Consider the following 21,992-nt stretch of genomic DNA (forward strand, 5'->3'; position numbering starts at 1 on the left):
TACAACATTGGTGAGGCCAAATTTGGAGTATTGTGTATAATTGTGGTCACCCAACTACAGGAAAGATATTAATAAGATAGACAGGGTGGAGAGAAGATTTACTAGGATATTACTGGGACTTGAACTGAGTTACAGGGAAGGGTTGAACAGGTTAGGACTTTATTCCCTGGAGTGTAGAAGAATGAGAAGAGGTTTGATTGAAGTTAACAACATTATGATGGGTATAGGCAGCGTAAATTCAGATAGGCTTTTTCCACTGAGAGTAAGTGAGATACAAACCAGAAGACATGAGTTAAGGGTGAAAGGAGAGAAGTTTAGGGGGAATGAGAGGGAATTTCTTCAGAAATTGAGTATGGAATGAGCTGCCAGCTGAAGTGGTGAATGCAGACTCAATTTTAGCATTTAAGAAAAAATTGGACAGGTACATGAATGGGAGGAGTTTGAAGGGATATGAAATAAATGCAAGTCAGTGGGACTTGGCAGAATAAGCATTTAACACAAAGTAGAAGGGCTGAAGGGCTTATTTTTCTGTGCTGTAAGTTTCTATGGTTCTGGAATAGTACATTTACTGAACTCTTATAGTATTTTTTATTGTAAAATCAACACAGCATAAAGGCAACAGAATCAAATTTCAAAACAGTAGCGCAATATGCAGTCAGTTCTGTGTTAAGTGATGAAGACAAGCAATTGAGGATAATGTCTAACTCTAGGATTGTGTAATTAATGCTCTGCTGCCAGATTTCTGCGCATCACTTGGGCAGCGTAAAGATTTCCTCAAGAATGTGAGGAACAAGGAACTAGCCCGTGAGAATAATTTGAAACACAGAAACTAAAGTACATGAATAAGAAATGCAGAAATTTCATAAAATATACTTTAAAAATGAAATAATATGTCATCCTTCACCCAAAAGAAAATGTTTTTCAATTGAATCTCGCAATTTGGGTGTAACTGGCAAAGTTGGCATCTATTGTCCATGACTATCTGCTGCCTTGAACTGCTGTAGTGTTTGAAGTGAAAGTATTTCTATAATATAGTGCTCAGGATTTTTATCCAGATAAATTTTGAAGTTAAATCAGTGAATGACTCAGAGGTCATAATGTTGCCAAATGTTTTGTTACAGGTTATATTATATAGTATATATAAATGTTTTTAAAAGAGATTGTGAGGGTTTAGTTAGGTCACTTCACAAACTGATACTTACACTTCACATCTCATTTAAAATACAAGAGCTTTGCTGAAGCCAGACATTCAGGCACCATTGGTTTTGCAAAAGTCAATGGAATTGCTTTGGAAGGAACTTTAGAAGTAGGTTCAAATGGAACAAAGTCTGAGCTCAAATGCGGATAAAGATCTTTCAGGATTGGATTTGGAGCCTTGGAAGGGGTTCTGGCTTTTACAAGCAGAGAGATAGGAAAGAAAACAGGATTCTTCTCTGAGAGAGTGAGAGAAGCCAGTTCTACAGTGGTTTTTGAGGCTGAAACATGGCAAGCTTGCAGGCTTGTTGAAAACCCCATTTTGAAGATGCATTGTGAGTTCTGAGTTCAGCCTGTACAAAACCCTTGTAGTCCTTACAAGAGTAAATGGCTGGCTAGAATGTTTCTTCTGAAATAAGGGAAACAAGAGGAACTCTGTTGTGACCTGGAAGAGGAGATTATCATTTGTAAAACCCATGATGGGGCAAGTTTCTTCGGCATGATACTGAAGTGGCTGATCGGTGGAAATCAGTTTGTGTGTGTCCAATGAGTAACAAATGTCTCTCTGAAACCAACAAAAACCTACCAGAGCAGTAACCATTTACCTTTAGCACCAGAGCCTAGTGAAAATTCATAAATATTAAACTCAGTGCACAGTATAAGAATTACCTGTTACTGGTGAACTTTGAGAAATGAGAAGAAATGACTAGACTATTAAAGCAAAGAACTTTCCTGAACATATACACATGATATTCATGTGCACTTTGAATTAGAAGGGGGTTAAGCTAATAGTAATAAGTTAAAGTTTGATCCTGTTTTTATGTTTAAAGAAAAGTAAAAGCAACTTTTGTTTAAGTAACCATTTGTCTTGGTGAATTTCTATTTCTGCTGGGTTTTGGGGACCTCTGGGCTTGTAACAGTTTGTGGTCCTTGACTTCATTGATGCCTTTGGGAGAATATCAATTTGTAGATGGTGGATGCTGTGCCAACCAAATGGAATACTCTTCCTCGATTTGTAGTTTCCTAAAAGGCTTGGAGCTTCATCCATGCAGCTAATCGGATGAGATTTCCACATTCTCTTGATTGGTATCTTGGAGACTCAGGAGGTGAGTCACTTTAGAATCTCATGGCACTTGATCCATAGATTAGGACAACTGATTGAAATTATTGCCAGAGGTGGGTTTTAAAGTGAAACATAAAGGAAGTAAATTAGGTTCTCCAGTACTTTTGGGCACTTCACAAGACAACAGCATTCATTGATTTTGTTTACCTGAAGTAATCAAAGTTGTGTCTTTTCCATTTTTGATTTTTTTCTTGCAATTATATTGTCTTCAACATTAATCTGGGTACAATGCATGGTGCAGTGACAGGATAATGCATTAAACAATGTGATCTGCATCCAAGGTTTGCTTTCATGTTTTGAAGTGAAAACGTTCTTTACTGTTATTTCCACATATAGTTGTGTAAAAGTTATCTTAAATTATAAAATGATGGTGAATTTTTTAGCTCTATGTGAATCAATTTCCCCAGAAATATGTAAAACCATAGCTCTAGAGGTACAGTATACTTCATTGAAATTTGCAAGCCCTAAACCTAATCAGTCTGTGGAATATTTTTTCCAGGAAGAAATGCTCAGATTATCAGCATATAGCATTTAACATCAAGCCTGTATGATGAAGCTGACTTGAACAATGCTGCCCACCAGGCATTTTCTAAACTAACAGTGATGGGATGGATACCTAACTTTTGGGCAGTTTTGTTCTATTGTAGATCTGGAGATTTGTTCAGTAATTCTCTTGGTCTCCCTGTTGATGGGCAGGTGAAACGCTTGGGAAACCATACAAATGTTGTATTTGTAACCATACAAAAGGGTGACATGGTTAGCATAGTGGTTAGCACAGTACTTTTACAGCACCAGCGATCGGGACCTTGGTTTGAATCCCACACTGTAAGGAGTTTGTATGTTTTTCCCATGTCTGTGTGGGATTTCCTGGGGGCTCAGATTTTCTCCCACTGTTTAAAATGTACTGGGGTTGTAGGTCAATTGGGTATAACTAGGCGGCAGGGGCTCAAAAACTGAAAGGGCCTGTTTCTGTGCTAAATTAAAAAATTTAAAAAAAAATTAAATTTGAATTTTTTTTAAAAGAATGTGTGGGGTTGTAGAAGGAGAACTGGAGAATTTATCCAGGGTCATCATTTTATTTAAGAATCTATAAATATGCAATTCCATCCAAATAATCTTTGGGTTTTTCTTATTGAATTAATGCCTTATTTCATTATGAAAACTGAGCATCAAATTCACTGCTGATCAGTGTGATGCCCTATATTTATTCTGTACCTCTCTGAAAGCATGGAGAATATGAGACATGTTATTGTCAGTACAAGTTGAAGCACTAATGCCTAATACAACTACTCCACAAACTAGTCGGGGTTTGTTTTGAAAAATGACTTCAGGTGCTAAATCTGTAAGAGCAGGACCATGTTCCATTGGATAAAGATAATAAGCTATTTTGCAATTCAGAAATTTCACTTGTAATATTAAGAAATTAGTGATGAGTCAAAGTCTGTCCATTGCTGAGTTTGCAGTGTTACTGAAATAGTTCAAGAAATTCTGAATTGTTAGATATAAAACATTCAGTAATACAGTCATGAATGCAGCCATTGATTACTAATGCCTCGATAGAGAATTTCGAGGAAGTGAAATTAATGAAGGTGTAAGATGGATTTTAGTAAGATGTTTGACATGATCATTCAAAAAGTCATGGCTATTTGGATTTGAAATTGGCTTGCTTGGAGAAGGCAGAGGGTGGTGGTAGATGGGATGTATTCAGGTTGGAGGTCGGTGAATAGTGGTGTTTGGCATGGATCTGTTCTGGGACCTCTGATCTGTGTGATTTGGATGAAGAAGTGGAGTGGCGGATTAGCAATTTTTCTGATGACGTGAAGATTGGAGGTGTTTTGGTTAGTGTAAAAGGTTGTAGATTACAACATGATTTAAACAGGATACAGGGTTAGAAAGAGAAATGGCAGATGGAGTTCAATCTGGATGAGTGTGAAGAAGAGGTGGGAATATGTGGCGATGGCAGGATTTTTAACAGTGTGGAAGAAGAGGGTCCAACTCCATTGATCCCTCAAATGATTGGGCAATTTGATAGGGTGGTTAAGAAGGTGTGTGATGTGCTAGTGTTCACAAGTAGAGGGATTGAGTTTGAGAGCAGTGAGACAAGATTGCAGCTCTATAACACTCTGGTTAAACCACACAGTATTGCTTACAGTTGTGTTCACCTCATCACAGAGAAGATGCTGAAGCATTAGAGAGGATGCAGGGGAGATATACCACATAAAAAGTCTGCAAATGCTGTGATTGTAGTGAAATGCTGGAGGAGCTCAGCAGGTCTTGCAGTGTACATAGAGGGCAAAGATAGGTAACTGGCGTTTTGACCCTGATTCCTTCTTCAATGTCTGAGTAAAAAGCGGGCATCCAACTGAATGAAAAGGCTGGGGAGAAGGAAATAAAGAGCAGGGGAGGAGAACAGACCAACAGACAAAGGCTAATCATTGGACGTGGATAGGAGGACAGGAGAGGAAAGGTGAGAATTGATTGGGGAAGGGAGTGTCACTGTGACTTGGAAGCAAGACTGGGTGAGTATATGGTCATAGAGCTTGAGAGCAGCAGGGATTGCAGATAGGGAGCTGTGAGAGAAGCTCCCCCAATCAATTCTCACCTTTCCTCTCCTACTATAGCCGTCCAATTATCAGCCTTTGTTGGTCTGTGCTCGTCCCCCCTGCCTGCTTTCCTTCTCTCTTGCCTTTTAATTCAAGCAACCGTATGAAGCAAGGTTGACAGAGCTGCAGCTTTTCTCTTTGGAGCGGCACAGAATAAGTGTTCACAAGTAGAGGGATTGAGTTTGAGAGCAGTGAGACAAGATTGCAGTGATATAGTGATATACAAGGTTAATAGTGATATACAAGGTCATCAGAGGTATAGATAGGGTGGACAAACAGCATCTTTTTCCCATGGCAGAAATAGCAAATATCAGAGGACATCTGTTTAAGGCGAGTGGATGAAAATTTAGCAGAGATTTTAGAGGTTTTTATTCCCCCCACCAGAAAGGTGGGTGACTGGAATTGTTTGGGTCTGTGGTGGAGTCTGGTACAATGTGGACATTTAAAAGAGTCATAGGTAGGCACATTGATGTAAGAAACATAGAGAGTTATAGAGTGAGGTAGGAAAAAATTAGATTGTTGTGGAGTACATTCATAGAGGTCGGCACAACATCGTGGGCTGAAGGGTCTGTGCTGTGCTGATCTATGTTCTGTGATACTCGGAGTTCCAAAATGTATTCCGTTTAGAACTAATTGGAATGCAATCTGTATAATTCATCACATCCATTTAAAACTTTTGCTAATGTCACTAGAGTGAACAGGAAAGTCTCTGGACATTGTATTTGCACTGCTATACACAAGTGGTGGACAAATTCAACAGGTCATGCAGCATCTATCGGAAGTAAAGGGTAACCAACTATTTGCATTTGTATAATACTTTTCAAAGTTGAAAATAAAACATGCCAAATGGCCTAGGATGTTTATCAACTAAAACCTGACAATGGATAGAATGAAATGGAATGGAGTAAAAGCTTATTCAAAAAGATGTGTTTTAAGGTGCATGTTTCAAGAAGTGTGAGAGGTGTGTAGCCAGATGTCGGGAAGAATTGAAGAGGTAAAACTGGACTGATTTAGGCACTTGAATTATATTGGGGATATGGAAGAATGCCAGGACTGCAAAATTGTGGGGGCATAGAAAGAGCCCAACAGGGAGAAGAAATATAGAACAAAGTGACAAAAGAGGAGGAAATGGAGTACAAGGTGAACCTTAATAAAAATAATGGAAAATTGGAATGTTTATTCCAATGATAAAGGACTCAAATATTAGTATTGAGGAATATCTGGTGTTCCCATACAAGAAGTGAAACACAGAAGTCTACAGTTGCTGTGGTTGCAGTAAAAAGATACAGTAAATGCTGGAGGAACTCTGCAGCACCCATTGGAGGTAAAATATCACCGGTTTCGGGTTGGAGGCCTACTTCAAGGTATAAGCAAAAAACAGACACTGTCGCAATTAAGACTGGGAGAGAAAGGTGGAAGAATGGGAGGGAGAGGAGTCCCAACCAACAAACAAAAGTTATTCATTGGGTATAAGAGGAAAGGTGAACATTGATTTTGGATCTGTGAAAAGAGGCAGGGAAATGGGAAGAACAAGAGAGACAAAACTAGAGGAAAAGAGACACGGATGAAGATTGGGTTAGGGGTTTAATGTAAACCTGTTAAAATTCAGTTTCCCTTAAACCAGGGGTGTCAAACTCAAATTCACGGAGGGCCAAAATTAAAAACTTGGACGAAGTCGAGGGCCGAACTAAATATTTATTGAAAATTTTCAACAACATCTGCATGTTTTCTCTTCTTTCAACATATGTAATGTTAAACTTTTTCTTATTAAAATAAATGTTTAATAATAGTTTTGGATAAACTCTTTCCAGAAGCATTAACAAATGAGAAATAAAATATTCAATAAATAATATTTCTCTATAGAGGATTTGTCAAATGTTGCTAGTGTGCTGTGGAATAGTAAAATCTGAGGGCTATTGAGAATGTGGGAGAATAACATGATTCCTGAAACAATCAAATGGGTGACTGATTGTGGGCATGAACTCTAGCAGGGTTATTTGCCATGCCCTTTTTCCATTGGTACAGATATCCTTTGATTGACACACTTTTCAAGTTTTATGCCTAATGAGCTTGTATCCAGGTGCAGGACCATTTTTAACCAGGAATATATTTATCACTGTGACATGAAACTATTGGAAGATCGTTTTATCCTGAGATTAAAGTTCATAATCCTTACTCAGGCCTGTGTGCGGGAGGGCGGGGTTTGCGGGCGATCGGGTTGGACAACGACAGTGCGGGGGCATCGGCTCTCGCTGCAGGGCGGCATCTCGGCGCATCACCGGCCCCGTCACCGTGAGTCGCGGGACGGCCTGCGGCAGGGTGGGGGAGTGGGCAATGGTCCTGGCAAGGTCAGGCCCGAGGCCTCTGGTTCCGGGCACTGGGAAGCAGCCTTGGCTTCCCCTGACACCGGCCAGGCCGCGCTGTGGTGGGGGGGCGGGCGGGGGGACACGACAGTGCGGGGGCATTGGCTCTCGCTGCAGGGCGGCATTTCGGCGGATCAGCGGCCCCGTCACCGTGAGTTGCGTGTCGGCCTGCGGCAGGGAGGGGGAGTGGGCAACGGTCCTGGCGAGGTCAGGCCCGAGGCTTCCGGTTCCGGGCGCTGGGAAGCGGCCTTGGCTTCCCCTGACACTGGCTAGGCCCCAAAGCCAGAATCCACGGTGAGACCCTGCAACGTAAACAGAGGAGGTGGGGGCGATTAGCGAGCTGACGCCAATGCATTCTGGGATTTGTTGTATTACTGTGCATGCGCTATACGGGCGCGGCGGCCAGCGGGCCACCTCTAATACATTTTTGAAATGATCTTGCGGGCCAAATATAATTATATCGCGGGCCAAATTTGGCCTGCGGGCCAGAGTTTGACATGTGTGCCTTAAACCAACCCCCCCTTAGAAATTAGAGTGCTATTAATGGACATGACCGGGGAAATGGAGACAGGGCAGCACGGTTGGCGTAGTGGTTAGTGCAACGTTTTTAGTGCCAGCGAATGGGACCAGTCTGGGTTAGAATCCTGTGCTGTCTGTAAGGAACTTGTAGGCTCTCCCTGCGTCTGTGTGGGTTTACTTTGGGGGCTCTGGTTTCCTCCCAGCCTTCAAAATAAAACATGTACCAGGGTGTAGGTTATGGGGTGTAATTTGGGGGCACAGACTCTTAGGGGCGAATTGGCCTGTTATGTCTGATTTTAAAAAGAATTAGAGAATGGAATTGCTCTGAAACGTGGCTGTTGCCATTTTTCAACATGAGGACCAGAGTTGTGCCAATGAAAGTGATAGAAGTATTTTGTCTCTTCCTGTTTTATTCTTGTTTTTCAGCCTCATATTGGCTTATTTGGCTTTCATTGGCACAACTCGGTCCTTATGTTGAAAAATAGCAACTACAGGCTCCAAAGGTGACCAATAGCTTAAAAGCAAGCCAAGCTCTCTTATATCTGCACCAATGAAGCAATGCAACATGCCTGAGTACTCACAAAAACCTGTGAAGCCAAATGTCCAAAACATTATGGTGTCCTGAAATGAGGGGATTATGTATAAAATGTACTGTAATTTCTACATGTACACAAATAACCTTGAATAAAATCTGGAATGTCCACTTTAATTACATAACATAACATAACATAACAATTACAGCACGGAAACAGGCCATTAGGCCCTTCTAGTCCGCACCGAACCAAACACCCCTTTCTAGTCCCACCTCCCTGCACAATGCCCATAACCCTCCATCTTCTTCTCATCCATATACCTGTCCAACCTTTTCTTAAATAATACAATTGACTCCGCCGCCACTATTTCTCCCGGAAGATCATTCCACACAGCTACCACTCTCTGAGTAAAGACGTTCCCCCTCATGTTACCTCTAAACCTCTGCCCCTTAATTCTTAACTCATGTCCTCTTGTTTTAAACTTTCCTTCTCTTAACGGAAATAGTCTATCCACATCCATTCTGTCTATCCCTTTCATAATCTTAAATACTTCTATCAAATCCCCTCTCAACCTTCTACGCTCCAAAGAATAAAGACCCAATCTGTCCAATCTCTCCCCATACTCCAGATGCTTAAACCCAGGCAACATTCTGGTAAACCTTCTCTGCACTCTCTCCACTCTGTTTATATCCTTCCTATAATTAGGCGACCAGAACTGCACACAGAACTCCAAATTAGGCCGCACCAACGTCTTATACAATCTCAACATCACCTCCCAACTCCTATATTCCATGCAATGATTGATAAAGGCCAGCATACTAAAAGCCTTCTTCACCACCCTATTCACGTGAGTTTCTACCTTCAGGGAACGATGTACCGTTACTCCTAAATCTTTCTGCTCTTCTGTATTCCTCAATGCTCTCCCATTTACCACATATGTCCTATTCTGATTCTTCTTACCAAAATGAAGCACCTCACACTTATCAGCATTAAATTCCATCTGCCATTTTTCAGCCCACTTTTCTAAGCAGCCCAAATCCCTCTGCAATCCTTGAAAACCTTCTTCATTATCCACTATTCCACCTATCTTAGTATCGTCTGCATATTTACTAATCCAATTCACCACCCCATCATCTAGATCATTAATGTATATAATGAACAACAATGGGCCCAATACAGATCCTTGAGGCACACCACTGGTCACCGGCCTCCAACCTGACAGACAATTATCCACTACCACTCTCTGGCCTCTCCCTTTCAGCCAATGTTCAATCCATTTGACTATCTCAAAATTTATACCTAAAGACTGCACCTTCCTAACTAACCTTCCATGTGGTACCTTATCGAAGGCCTTACTGAAGTCCATATAGACAACATCCACTGCGCTACCCTCATCCACATTCCTAGTCACCTCTTCAAAAAATTCAATCAGATTGGTCAAACATGACCTTCCTCCCACAAATCCATGTTGAGTGCTCCTGATCAGACCCTGTCTATCCAGATGTTTATAAGTACTATCTCTAAGAATTTTCTCCATTAATTTACCTACCACAGACGTCAAACTTACAGGCCGATAGTTGCCAGGCTTCCTCCTTGAACCCTTTTTAAATAACGGAACCACATGCGCAATGCGCCAATCCTCCGGCACTATCCCCATATCTAATGACATTTGAAAAATTACCGCCAGAGCCTCTGCTATTTCCTCCTTCACTTCTCTCAATGTCCTGGGGAAGATCCCGTCTGGTCCCGGAGACTTAACCACCTTTATATTCTTCAAAAGCCTTAAAACTACACCTTTTGTAATCTCTATATTCCCCATATTTACCCAATTTGCTTTTTTTATCCCACATCTCCCAATATCCTTCTCCTTAGTGAATACCGAAGAAAAGAAACTGTTCAATATTTCCCCCATTTCTCTAGGTTCCACACACAGTTTTCCACTCTGATTTTCTAAGGGACCAATTTTGTCTCTAGCTTTCCTCTTACCATTAACATATTTGTAGAACTCTTTTGGATTAGTTTTCACCCTGCTTGCCATAGTTTTCTCGTACCTTCTTTTAGCTTTCCTAATTCCTCTCTTAAGATTCCTCTTACATTCAATGTATCTTTCAAACATCTCCTTAACTCCATGCTTCTTATATCTAATGTACGCCTCCCTTTTTCTTCGAACCAAGTTTCCAATATTCCTTGAAAACCACGGCTCTCTCAAACCTTTTGCCCCTCCCTTTAACCTAACAGGAACATAAAGCTTTTGCACTCTCAAAATCTGATCTTTAAAAGACTTCCATCTCTCTACTACATCCTGCCCATAAAACAAATTGTCCCAATGCACACCCTGCAAGTCCTTTCGCATCTCCTCAAATCTAGCTTTTCCCCAATCAAAAACCTCAATCCTTGGCCCTGATTTCTCTCTTTCCATAATGACATTGAAGCTGATGGCATTATGATCACTGGACCCGAAGTGCTCGCCAACACTAACCTCCGTCACTTGACCCATCCCATTTGCCAACAGTAGATCTAACACTGCTCCTTCTCTGGTCGGCACCTCTACATATTGTTGTAAAAAACTATCTTGCACACATTTCACAAACTCTAACCCATCCATTCCTTTCACAGAATGTGTTTCCCAATCTATATGTGGAAAATTAAAATCTCCCATAATTACAACCCTGTGCTTATCACTATCTCCCTACAGATTTGCTCCTCTAGGTCTCGGTCCCCTCCGGGTGGTCTATAATACACCCCTACAAGTGTAACCTCTCCTTTCCTACTCCTCAGTTCCACCCAAATAGCCTCCGTGGATGTGCCCTCTAATCTATCCTTCCTAGGCACCGCTGTAATATTTTCCCTGACAAGCAATGCAACCCCACCTCCTCTTGCCCCTCCGACTCTATCACACCTAAAACAACGAAACCCAGGGATATTCAGTTGCCAATCACATCCCTCCTGCAACCATGTCTCACTAATCGCTACCACATCATACTTCCAAGTATCAATCCACACCTTCAGCTCATCCACCTTTTTTACAATACTCCTGGCATTAAAATATATGAATTTCAGGGATTTCCCATTTTTTAATCCCTGTTTTCCCTCATCTTTAAGAACAACATTATTTACTTTTCCTGCCAATTGCCCTTCATCTTCTTCCAGAGCATTTCCCTTCTCTATCACCTGCCCATCCATATTCAAATACTTACTACAAACTTTCATTGTTTGCATTCTAACCTTCTCCTTACTGCTCTGTACTATTTTGTTCCCTCCCCCCAACCATTCTAGTTTAAAGGATCCTGAGTAGCCCTAGCAAATACCTCTGCCAGGATTCTGGTCCCCCTGGGATTTAAGTGTAACCCGTCCTTACTGTACAGGTCACATCTCCCCCAAAAAAGGTCCCAGTTATCCAGAAACTTAAAACCCTGCCCCTTACTCCACCCCTTCAGCCACGTGTTAATCCTCCACCTCATTCTATTTCTATTCACACTGTCATGTGGCACAGGGAGTAATCCAGAGATTCAATTACATGTGAATTGTTTAATTATAAATGTACAACTGTGGAGTACAGGGGCAAATAAAGAAAAAAAAAGTGTCTTTGTCCAAAACATTATGGAAGGCACTGTAAAAGACCTGAATGATGTCAAAGATGCAGAGTTGTTTTGCAGATTTGTTCTCTATTTTCTGATTGCAGAAACTTGTTACCGATCTTACAACACAAATTATCTGCAGATTATTGTTTGTATTTGCCCATGAGATGCAGAGATCAGTTTGTTTTCTTCAGAGATGCTCTTTTAAAATACACATCCAATTCTACTGCAAGTTGTGTTATGTCCTCAAACAGCTATTTGTTCAAAGCATTCCAATAATTTCTGAAGAACTTCAAACTTTAAACCTCCCCTTCCTTCTTCTTTTATATTGGTAAATGATTAAATCAGTTATTCACGGTATCAACATAAAATTCTAAGTTGATGCTGGTACCATGAATAACTGATTGAATTGTGAGATGAAAATTTCCACCCTCCATTGAGAGACCAGCAGCTGTATTATTTGGCCTTCAATTGAATCATCTCTGAAAGGCAGGGCCCCAAAGTGAGTCAAATCTGTTAAGAGATGGGTCAATGGCATCCATTAGAAGAGATGCTCTTCCAGTCGTAGTTTTACTAATAAGCAGTTTATGATATTTACGATTTTCCAGTCTTTAGTAATTAAATAGATATTGTAGGAACGGGCAATGTCTGACATTGCATTGCAGCTACTGGGAATGTTTGACATTGGCACTAATTTCTGATCACTCTTAAGTCACAGTAGTTTTTCCTATCATCCTGATGGAATATCAACAAGCTTTCAGATAAGATCTATGTTATGCTTTCATCTTTTAAACACAAAAGTTACAAATTAACTGAAACATTTAAAAGAAATGTGTTGGAGTAAAAAGAGGAGGCTGACCCCCCACTACTATGCAAACCTGCTGAAAAATGAATCTATCTTCAAATATTATTTGCAGCATCTTTCTTGTCAGATTTATTGAAATGCGTAAGATGTTTCCAAGATGACCACAAAATAACGTCCTGTTCCACCACCTTCCAAAAGTGAGCAGTTCAAGGGTGTCCGCAAAGAGTAACAAAACCCTAACAGTTGTGTGTATGGGTTTTTGTTACTTTCTAAACCAGCAGCGATGGAAATTCACCAAAACAATGGTATCTTCTTCAAAACTATATTTTTTTCTTAGTTAACTATATGCAAATGTGTGTGTCAAAACCAAAACCATTGCAGTTCAAGTATAATTCTGAAGAGATGATTTGTTTTGAAACTCAGATTCTTTAAATTGTTTCTCAAAAGCAATTAGGGAGTAGGTGTGAGGAATCAGACTTTTCAAAACTCCTGATGTTCTTGCAGAGTAGTTTTCAGAGAATTCTTTCTTCATACCTATGATTTCCTCCCCCCACCCCTTGCATGGAGGTTTCAGCACTTGTATTTTCTTCCACGATGATTTCACAAACTTGGGTATGAGTCTGACAAAGTGACCATTACAACCGTTATGATTCAGAAACCAGAATAATCTTGCTTTCTTTTGCTCAGAATTGGGATGGACACAAGTGGCTATTTAAAATGCCACTGCAGTACCTCTCTCTCTTGACCAAGGGAAGCAGCAAAGTTGTCATCTCTTCTGGAGCCACTGCCAGTCTGTGTTACTCATAAAATGTTATGGCATTTCTATCCTGTGTGACTTACAGGATGGTCAAGCACCTTCTTCTGGTCTCACAATATCTGCTTTCAGCAATATATTCTCTGAAAATGTATTTAAGCATGTGACATGCCATCATTGCTGTCTTAGAAGTTCTGCCACAATTACTTCACATTTATGTGGTAAAAGCATGAGAGTTTATCGCTTCCAAAAGTGTTATGAACCAATGCCTCCGATCTGTCTGCTGACCAACCAGCAAATGGCTTCCTGGTATACACAGCTGTTTCTCTGAGTACTTCAGTTATTAATAAACCATTGCTCTGATTCCATAGCATGTTTACACGTTTTTTTTACTGAATAATGAATTAACAGACATGTTGACTTCCAAAATGCCTTCTGTGTGTTAGGGTCAGTGTTTGTGAGTATCCCCTGTCCACCCATAAAGCTTACAAAGAAATATGTATAACTAAAGATTAATAATAACACAATTCTGTCACTGTGCAAATGAAGAAGTAGCAAAAGTTGCTTGCCTGCGAAGTAGAATGTGGATACAAAGTTAATGAAGGTTAGGTGTTTCTGTCACAAATGAAATAAATAAAAAAATACAACTTGAGTGACGAATGCTAAATGTTTGTATTATGCACAAGTAATGCCTAAAAAAAACTGTGTGGATGCAAGAAAGTGTGCAAAGTTGACAAAAGAACATATGGACATTAGAAGCAGGAGTTTTTATTACCTAATCAATGATAACTGATGATTTACTTCAACATCATTTTCCTGCTAACCCCACATATCTTGATTCCTTTAATATTTATGGTTCTCTCTTGAAGAGCTTCCTTCTTAACGGTCTCCTGAACTGCTGACTCCTTGTTTTGAGAAGGTGTTCCTTGTTCTATACACTTCAATTAGGGAAACATCTCAGTGAGATCGGTCTCAATCTTCTAAAGCAGTGGTTTTCAAACTCCCCCCTCCCCCCCGCACCAACATTCCACCTTAAGCAATCCCTATGCCATAAGTGCTCTGTGATTGGTAAGGGATTGCTTATGGTGGTATTTGAGTGGAAAGGGAAGGTTGAGAACCACTGCTCTAGACCCAATTGTTAATGAAATATTTTGCTTGAGAAAAATTGTCATTGGCCGATATCCTTTGGAGTTATGAAACCAAGCACATAACGAGCCAATTAGGTACGATTACAACAGTGGTTTGTAAACTTTTTCTTTCCACTCACATGCCACTTTAAGTAATCCTTTACTAATCACAGAGCATTTATGGCATAGGGATTGCTTAAGGTGGAATGGGAGTTTGGTAGGGGGTGGAGTTGGGGTCATACACTTTAGAACTGTGGTTTTCAATCTGTTTTATCTCTTTTTGTACTGTCATTCCAAGAATAAATTTGGTGTACCTTTGCTGCACTTCCTCCATCGCTAGCTCGTTCTTCATTCAATGGAAAAACCTGGCCTGTTATTCCAGATATGCTTGCACCAGTGGTCCTACATGATTGAAGCAAGTTGTCTCTCCTCCTGTACTCTGAAACCCAGTGGTCTCCTTGACTCCCAAATTATGTGCAGAATCTGCAAATTAAAGTTCAATGGTCCAGAGCAAGGACAACCAAATTTCTTTAAACACCACCCATTTTCAAATCTACCTTTTTTTTAGAAAAAGCGCATCACATACTTCCTATGTATGGTGACTACAGCTACCAACAATACTCCAAGTCCAGTCTAACCAGTGTTTTGTAAAGATATAGAAATAAAACAGTACTTCTGTTATAAAGATATAGCAGTAGAACAGTAATCCAAAATTAACACATACCTAACCAAAGGTCTGGTCCCACTGCAATTCACCTATTATAATCACTCCATAGCTTATGCAGTATTGCTGGCTCTCCACTCAGTTTTGGATGACCTCCAAACAACAACTCCTACATATGGCTGCTCTTCAACGACTACAGCTAAGCCTTCAACACCGCTACTCCTTTAGTGCTGGTCAAGAAGCTCCAAATCCTTGAGTTCCTCATCAGAAGATAAAAGTCTGGAAACAATGTTTCTTCCTCACTGATTATCGATACAGGTGCACCTCAAGGATGAGTGCATAGTTCAGCTACTAACTATACTCCCATGACAGTATGGCCAGGCACAATCTACAAATCTGCTGATGACATCATCTTTGACATCAGAAAGAGCAACGAGGAAGTGTACAGGAAAGGGATGGATCAGCTCATTGAGTGGTGACACACCAACAACCTTGTGCTCAACATTATCAAAATCAAAGAGATGATTGTGTACTTCAGGAAGAAGTCAAAAACATCAATTTCCTGGATGTCAGCATGTCCAAGGATCTGTCCTGGAGCCTCCATGCTGATGCAATCACAAAGATGGCTTGCTAGTGGCTGTAGTTTCTGAGGTGTTTTGAGGAGATTCGATATGTCACCAAAGACTCAAAAACTTCTACAGGTGTACTGTGGAGAGCATTCTGGCTAATTGCATCACAGTCTGATGTGCCAATGCTCAGGACAAGAAAAAACTTGGCCTGAGACATCACAGGCACTACACTTCACTCCATCAAGGACATCAACAAGAGGTAGCGTCTTTAAAGCAGCCTCTAGCCACAAAGACCCCTCACTGCCCATTGGGAAAAAGGTACAGGACCATAAAGACGAGCACTCAGAGGCACAAGGACCGCTTCCTCCCCGCTGCCGCCAGATTCCTGAATGATCAGAGAACCACAGACCCTGCCTTACTCTGAATTTTCGTGCTCTATTTTTATTTGTTTAATAAGGTAGTTTATATGATTGTTTACACTATGACGCTGCCACAAAACAATGAATTTTGACTTGTTCATGACAATAAATTCTGATTCTGAGTAACAGCCCCTTTGGCCTCCATTGCTGCACTGAATATGATGCCAATCTCATCTATCTGTATATGTTTTGTACCCCTCTATTCCTTGCCTGTTCATGTGTGTGTCTGCAGCAATACACAAAGAAAGTGCAGGAGGACATCAGTGGGTCAGGCAGCATCCATGGAAAGCAATTAAACAGTCCATGTTTGGGCTGAAAACATTTAATTAGAAATGATGAGAGCTGGCTGAAATAAAATAGTGGGAGAGATGCACAGACCGGCAGGTGATGGGTGAATACAGATGGGAGGGGGAAGAAAAGAAGAAAGTTAATGGGGGGAAGAGGGCCAAGAAAGATGTTTTCTGATGGAAGGGAGAAAGGAAAGGGTGGAGAGCTGGAGACAGGAAGGTATGGGTGATGGCAGGGAGGGTTTGGGTTGGGTTGGGGTTAAGAGAAAGAGGAAAATGGGGCCAGAGAGAGATGAGGGAAAGCAAGGGGCTACTGGAAAGAGGAGGTTAATATTGGTATGCTCTGGTTGAAGACAACCGAGATGGAATATTAAGTGCTGTTCCTCCAAGTTTATGTTTGGCCTTAGTCGAGCAGTACACTACGCTATTGACAGACATATTAGTGAGGGAATGGGGAGTGGAAATGAAGTTTCTGGAGACTGGGAAATCCTGCTGTTGCGGTGACAGAGTGAAGGAGCTCCTCAAAGTAATTTCCTCCAATCTGCACCCAATCTCCCAATGTTTCTGTCTAAATGCAGAATTATAATCAGACTCAGAAAATATTACTAAATTTATTATTTTGTGGCAACATTACAGGTGCAAAATTGCTATAACTTACATAAAAAATAATTTTGTGCGAAAGAGAAAGTCAGGTGGTGTCTGTGGTTCATTTTCCATTCAGAAATCTGATAGCAGAGGGGAAGAAGGTGTTTCTGTACTGTTGGGTGTTCATCTTCAGGCTCCTGTACCATCAAGCTGAGCACTGGTGCACCTCAGGGCTGTGTGCTCGGACCGCTCCTGTTCACACTACTGACTCATGACTGCATCACCACATCCAGCTCCAACAGTGTCATCAAGTTTGCAAATGACACAACAGTCGTCGGCCTCATCAGCAACAATAATGAGTTGCACTACAGAGAAGAGGCAGAAAATCTCATGAAATGGTGCGAGAGTAACAACCTGAATCTCAACATGGACAAGACGAAGGGGCTGATTGTGGACTTCAGGAGGACCAGGAATGACCACCCTCCACTGCACATCAACAACTCTATAGTAGAGAGAGCACCAAGTTCCTTGAAGTTCACTTAACTAGTGATTTATCATGGACCCTCAACATCTCCTTGTGAGGAAGGCGCAACAGCGACTGCACTTCCTGAGAAGACTGAAGTGGGCAAGGCTACCGGCCACCATGATGTCGTCTTTCTATAGGACATTCTATCAAGAGCATCCTGACCAACTGCATTACATTGTGGTACAGTTGCTGCAGAGTGATGGATTGGAGGTCTTCTTCTACCCCACTCCCCCTCCCCATTGGCATGATCTATCGGGATCGTTGTCTGAAGAGGGTGTGCAAAATCATTGAGGACTCCTTCTACCCAGCACACAGCATCTTTCAGGTGCTCCTGTCAGGGAAGAGATACAGGAGTAACAGAGCCAGCACCACCAGTCTGAGGAACAACTTCTTCCCACAGGCAGTGAGAATGCGGAACGACCAAAGGTACTGCTTACTCTAAATATCCAAGACTCTCATTTGTTTAAAAAAACAATATTTATTTATTGTTATGGATATAATACTCGTCTTGCATTTGTATTATTTGTCTGCATTCTGTGAAGTCCGGTTGTGTTTTACTCCAAGAACTAGAGAACACTGTTTGATCGGGTTGGACTTGTACAATCAGATAACAATAAATTGACGACTTGACTATACCCACCTCCTGATGGTAGCAGTGAGAAGAGGGCATGGCCCAGGTGCTGAGGGTCCTTGAGAATAGAAGTTGCTTTCTTGAGAGATCGCCTCTTGTAAGTGTCCTTAATGAAGTAAAAGCTGATGCACATAATGGCGCTGGCCAAATTCTCAATTCTCTGCAATCTTTTCCTGTCCTATGCATTGGTGCAACCAGTCAAAATGCCCTCCACAGAACACCTGTAGAAATTTGCAAGAGTCTTTGGTGACAAACCAAATCTCCTCAAACTCCTCACAAAGTATGGATACTGGTGATCCTTCTTCATGATTGCATTGACAAAGATGCTCCAGAATGTCCTCAGAGATATTGAATTTGAAGTTCCTTATCCTCTCCTCTGATGAACCCTTGATGAGGACTGGTTTGTGTTCTTCAGATTTCTCCATCCTGAAGTCCACAATCAGTTCCTTAGTTTTGCTAATGTTGAGTACAAAGTTGTTGTGACAGCTGATCTACCTCTCTCCTACACGCTTCCTCATTGTCATCTGAGATTCTGCCAAAGACCGTGATGACATTGGCAAATTTGTAGATGGCATTTGAATTGTGCCTAACCACACAGTCATGGGTGTAGAGTGAAAATAGCAGTGGGCTAAGGCGCATCCTTGAGGTGTGCCTGTATTGATAGTGAGGAGGAGATGTTGTTTCTGATTTATACTGACTGTGATCTTCCAATGAGGGAATTAAGGATCCAGTTGCAGAGGGAAGAGCAAAGGCCCAGGTTTTGAAGCTTGCTGACCAGTACTAAGGGTATCATGGTGTTAAAAGCTGATCTTTAGTTGATGAAAAGTAACCTAATATACATGTTGCTGTTGTCTAGGTGATCCAGGCTGAGTGGAGATCCAGTGAGATTGCATCTGCAGTTGTGCAGTTGTAGTGGCAGATGAATTGCAGTGGGTTCAGGTCTTAACTTTGATATCAATTAATTCTGGGCTATGACTAACCTCTCAAAACATTTCGTTACAGTAGATGTGAGTACCACTGGATAATAGTCATTGAGGCAGCTCACTCTACTCTTCTTTGGCACCAGGATAATTGATGCCCTTTTGAAGCAGGTGGGAACCTCTGACTGCAGCATTGAGAAATTGAAAATGTTCGTGAACAATGTTCTTAAACATTGCTCTCATATTTAATTTTTTAAATTTATATTTTCAGCCCCTTTCAGCCCACAAGCCCAGTTCACCCAATTACACCTAATTGGTCTACAATTAGGTACGTTTTGAAGGGTGGGAGAAAATTGAAGCAACTGGAGGAAACCCGCACAGGCACGGGGAGAACATACAAACTCCTTACAGACAGCATGGTATTCAAACCACAGTCCCTATTACTGGTACTGTAATAGCGTTGTACTAAACCACTATGCTAATCACGTTGCTCTCTTCTACCACTTCTACTGGCAACATATTTCCAGACACTTAACATCCATTTTAAAAAAAAACACTTGCATCTCTTGAATTTTCCCCCCTCACCTTAAACCTGTGCCCTCTCGTATTTGATATTTCCGCCCTACTTTATCTATGCCTCAATATATCATCTACTATCAAATTCCCCCTCAACTTCTGACATTCCAATAATCAAATTTATCCACCATCTTCTTGTAACTAATACACACCAACATCTTGGTGAATCTCTTCTGCAACCTCTCCAAAGCCTCCACACCCTTCCTATAGTAATATGGTAATGTGATTTTTGCCAACTTTTGACTTATGAAATCAAGCATGCTGGATGCTGCCTTTAGCACCGTATCTACCTATGTTGCTATTTTTAGAGAATTATGGATTGAATCCCAAGGTCTCTCTGTTTATCAACATTCCTCAGCACCCCACCATTCACTGTACATGTCTTGCCCCTACTTCACTTCCCAAAGTGCATCAGATTGTCATTGCTTTGTTCATGTTTCCATCTGATCTTTATTCTGCTACTCAGTCACAATAAAACTTTACCCCACCAATAACATGGGCCAGTGCTATGTAAGAGTGAACTTATTTTTTGTAAAATGAGGAGTTGCATCAAAAAGGAATCTTAAAAACGCTGTCCTTGCAATTTGTGAGGTCCCATTTTGTGTCTTGGTAAAGTATATGAGAATGTTGTACATAGTCCATGCTATCACATGCTTGAAGCTTAATGGTTCTTGGAGACAAGTACACCTTACTTCTAGCTCACTATGTCCATCTAGTTTTCCATTTTCCAAATGTGATGTATCCTTCCATTGATTACCAATGGAACTCTTAACTTTCAGCAAAATGAAAATGTATGATCACATGAGACAGTGTAGGAGAAAATTCAAGTGGGCAAGGTTTCTGTAAGTGCATTGTTCAAAACCATCTTGTTGGAAATATGGTCTCTCCAACACCAGCCCTTTGTGGCAGTCCTTCTCCATTGAGTTATGGGGAATTCATTGCTGGATTTGTTCCAGCATCACATAATAAAGAGATAGTGGGCAGCACATTTCAAGCACTTACAATCCTGTGTTTTAAAATATAACTTTTCTTCCTACCATCCTCTGTTTGAAAACAACATGTTGACTTTTAAATCTCCATTCACCTTAAACCTATGCCCTCTAGTATTTGACATTTCATCTGGGGGAAAAAATAACTGACCTTCTCTCCTATCGATGCCTCTGATAATTCAATATATCATCTACCTTGATGAAGGGCTCAGGCTCAAAACATTGGTTACCCTTTACTTCCTATAGATGCTGCGTGCCTTTGAGTTTCTCTATCACTTTTGTGTCTTCTTTTCTCTTTGGCTTAGCTTCGCGGACGAAGATTTATGGAGGGGTATGTCCACGTCTGCTGCAGGCTCGTTGGTGGCTGACAAGTCCGATGCGGGACAGGCAGGCACGGTTGCAAGGGAAAATTGGTGGGTTGGGGTTGGGTGTTGGGTTTTTCCTCTTTTGTCAGTGAGGTGGGCTCTGCGATCTTCTTCAAAGGAGGTTGCTGCCCGTCGAACTGTGAGACGCCAAGATGCACAGTTGGAGGCGATATCAGCGGTGGTCAATGTGGCAGCACCAAGAGATTTCTTTAAGCAGTTCTTGTACCTCTTCTTTGGAGCACATCTGTCTCGGTGGCCAGTGGAGAGCTCGCCATATAAACCGATCTTGGGAAGGCGATGGTCCTCCATACTGGAGACGTGACCCACCCAGCGCAGTTGGGTCTTCAGCAGAGTGGATTTGATGCTGTCGGCTTCTGCCATCTCGAGTACTTCGATGTTGGAGATGAAGTTGCTCCAATGAATGTTGAGGATGGAGCGGAGACAACGCTGGTGGAAGCGTTCTAGGAGCCGTAGGTGATGCCGGTAGAGGACCCATGATTTGGAGCCGAACAAGAGCACTGCAATCACACCATCTGAAAATATTGCCCAACAAAACATTTATGGAATTGCAACATGACTTTTATACTCATTACTTTAACTGATGAAAGCAACCATGCCATATGCCTTCTTTATCACCCTAAACCACTTGCACTGCCATTTTCTAGACGCTGGGAACAGGTATCACAATATTCCTAAGGGTATTGCCATTCACTGTACTGTATAGTATTTGTATAGTACAAATATTCATTTGTCCTCCCAAAATACAACACCTTACACTGACGCAGATTAAACTCAATCTACAATTTCTCCATTTAACCTTTCTCATCATCTGCAATTCCACCATTTTTTGTATAGTCTGCAA

At 41.3% G+C, this 21,992-nt stretch overlaps 1 protein-coding gene across 23 annotated transcripts in view; it reads left to right on the forward strand.

The window, feature by feature from the left end:
- Positions 1 to 21,992, forward strand: part of LOC138764018 (sorbin and SH3 domain-containing protein 2-like) — a 555,886-nt gene that overhangs the window by 287,119 nt on the left and 246,775 nt on the right. The window lies entirely within an intron of this gene.

Source organism: Narcine bancroftii, chromosome 1, assembly GCF_036971445.1.
Source record: "Narcine bancroftii isolate sNarBan1 chromosome 1, sNarBan1.hap1, whole genome shotgun sequence".
NCBI lineage: Eukaryota > Metazoa > Chordata > Chondrichthyes > Torpediniformes > Narcinidae > Narcine > Narcine bancroftii.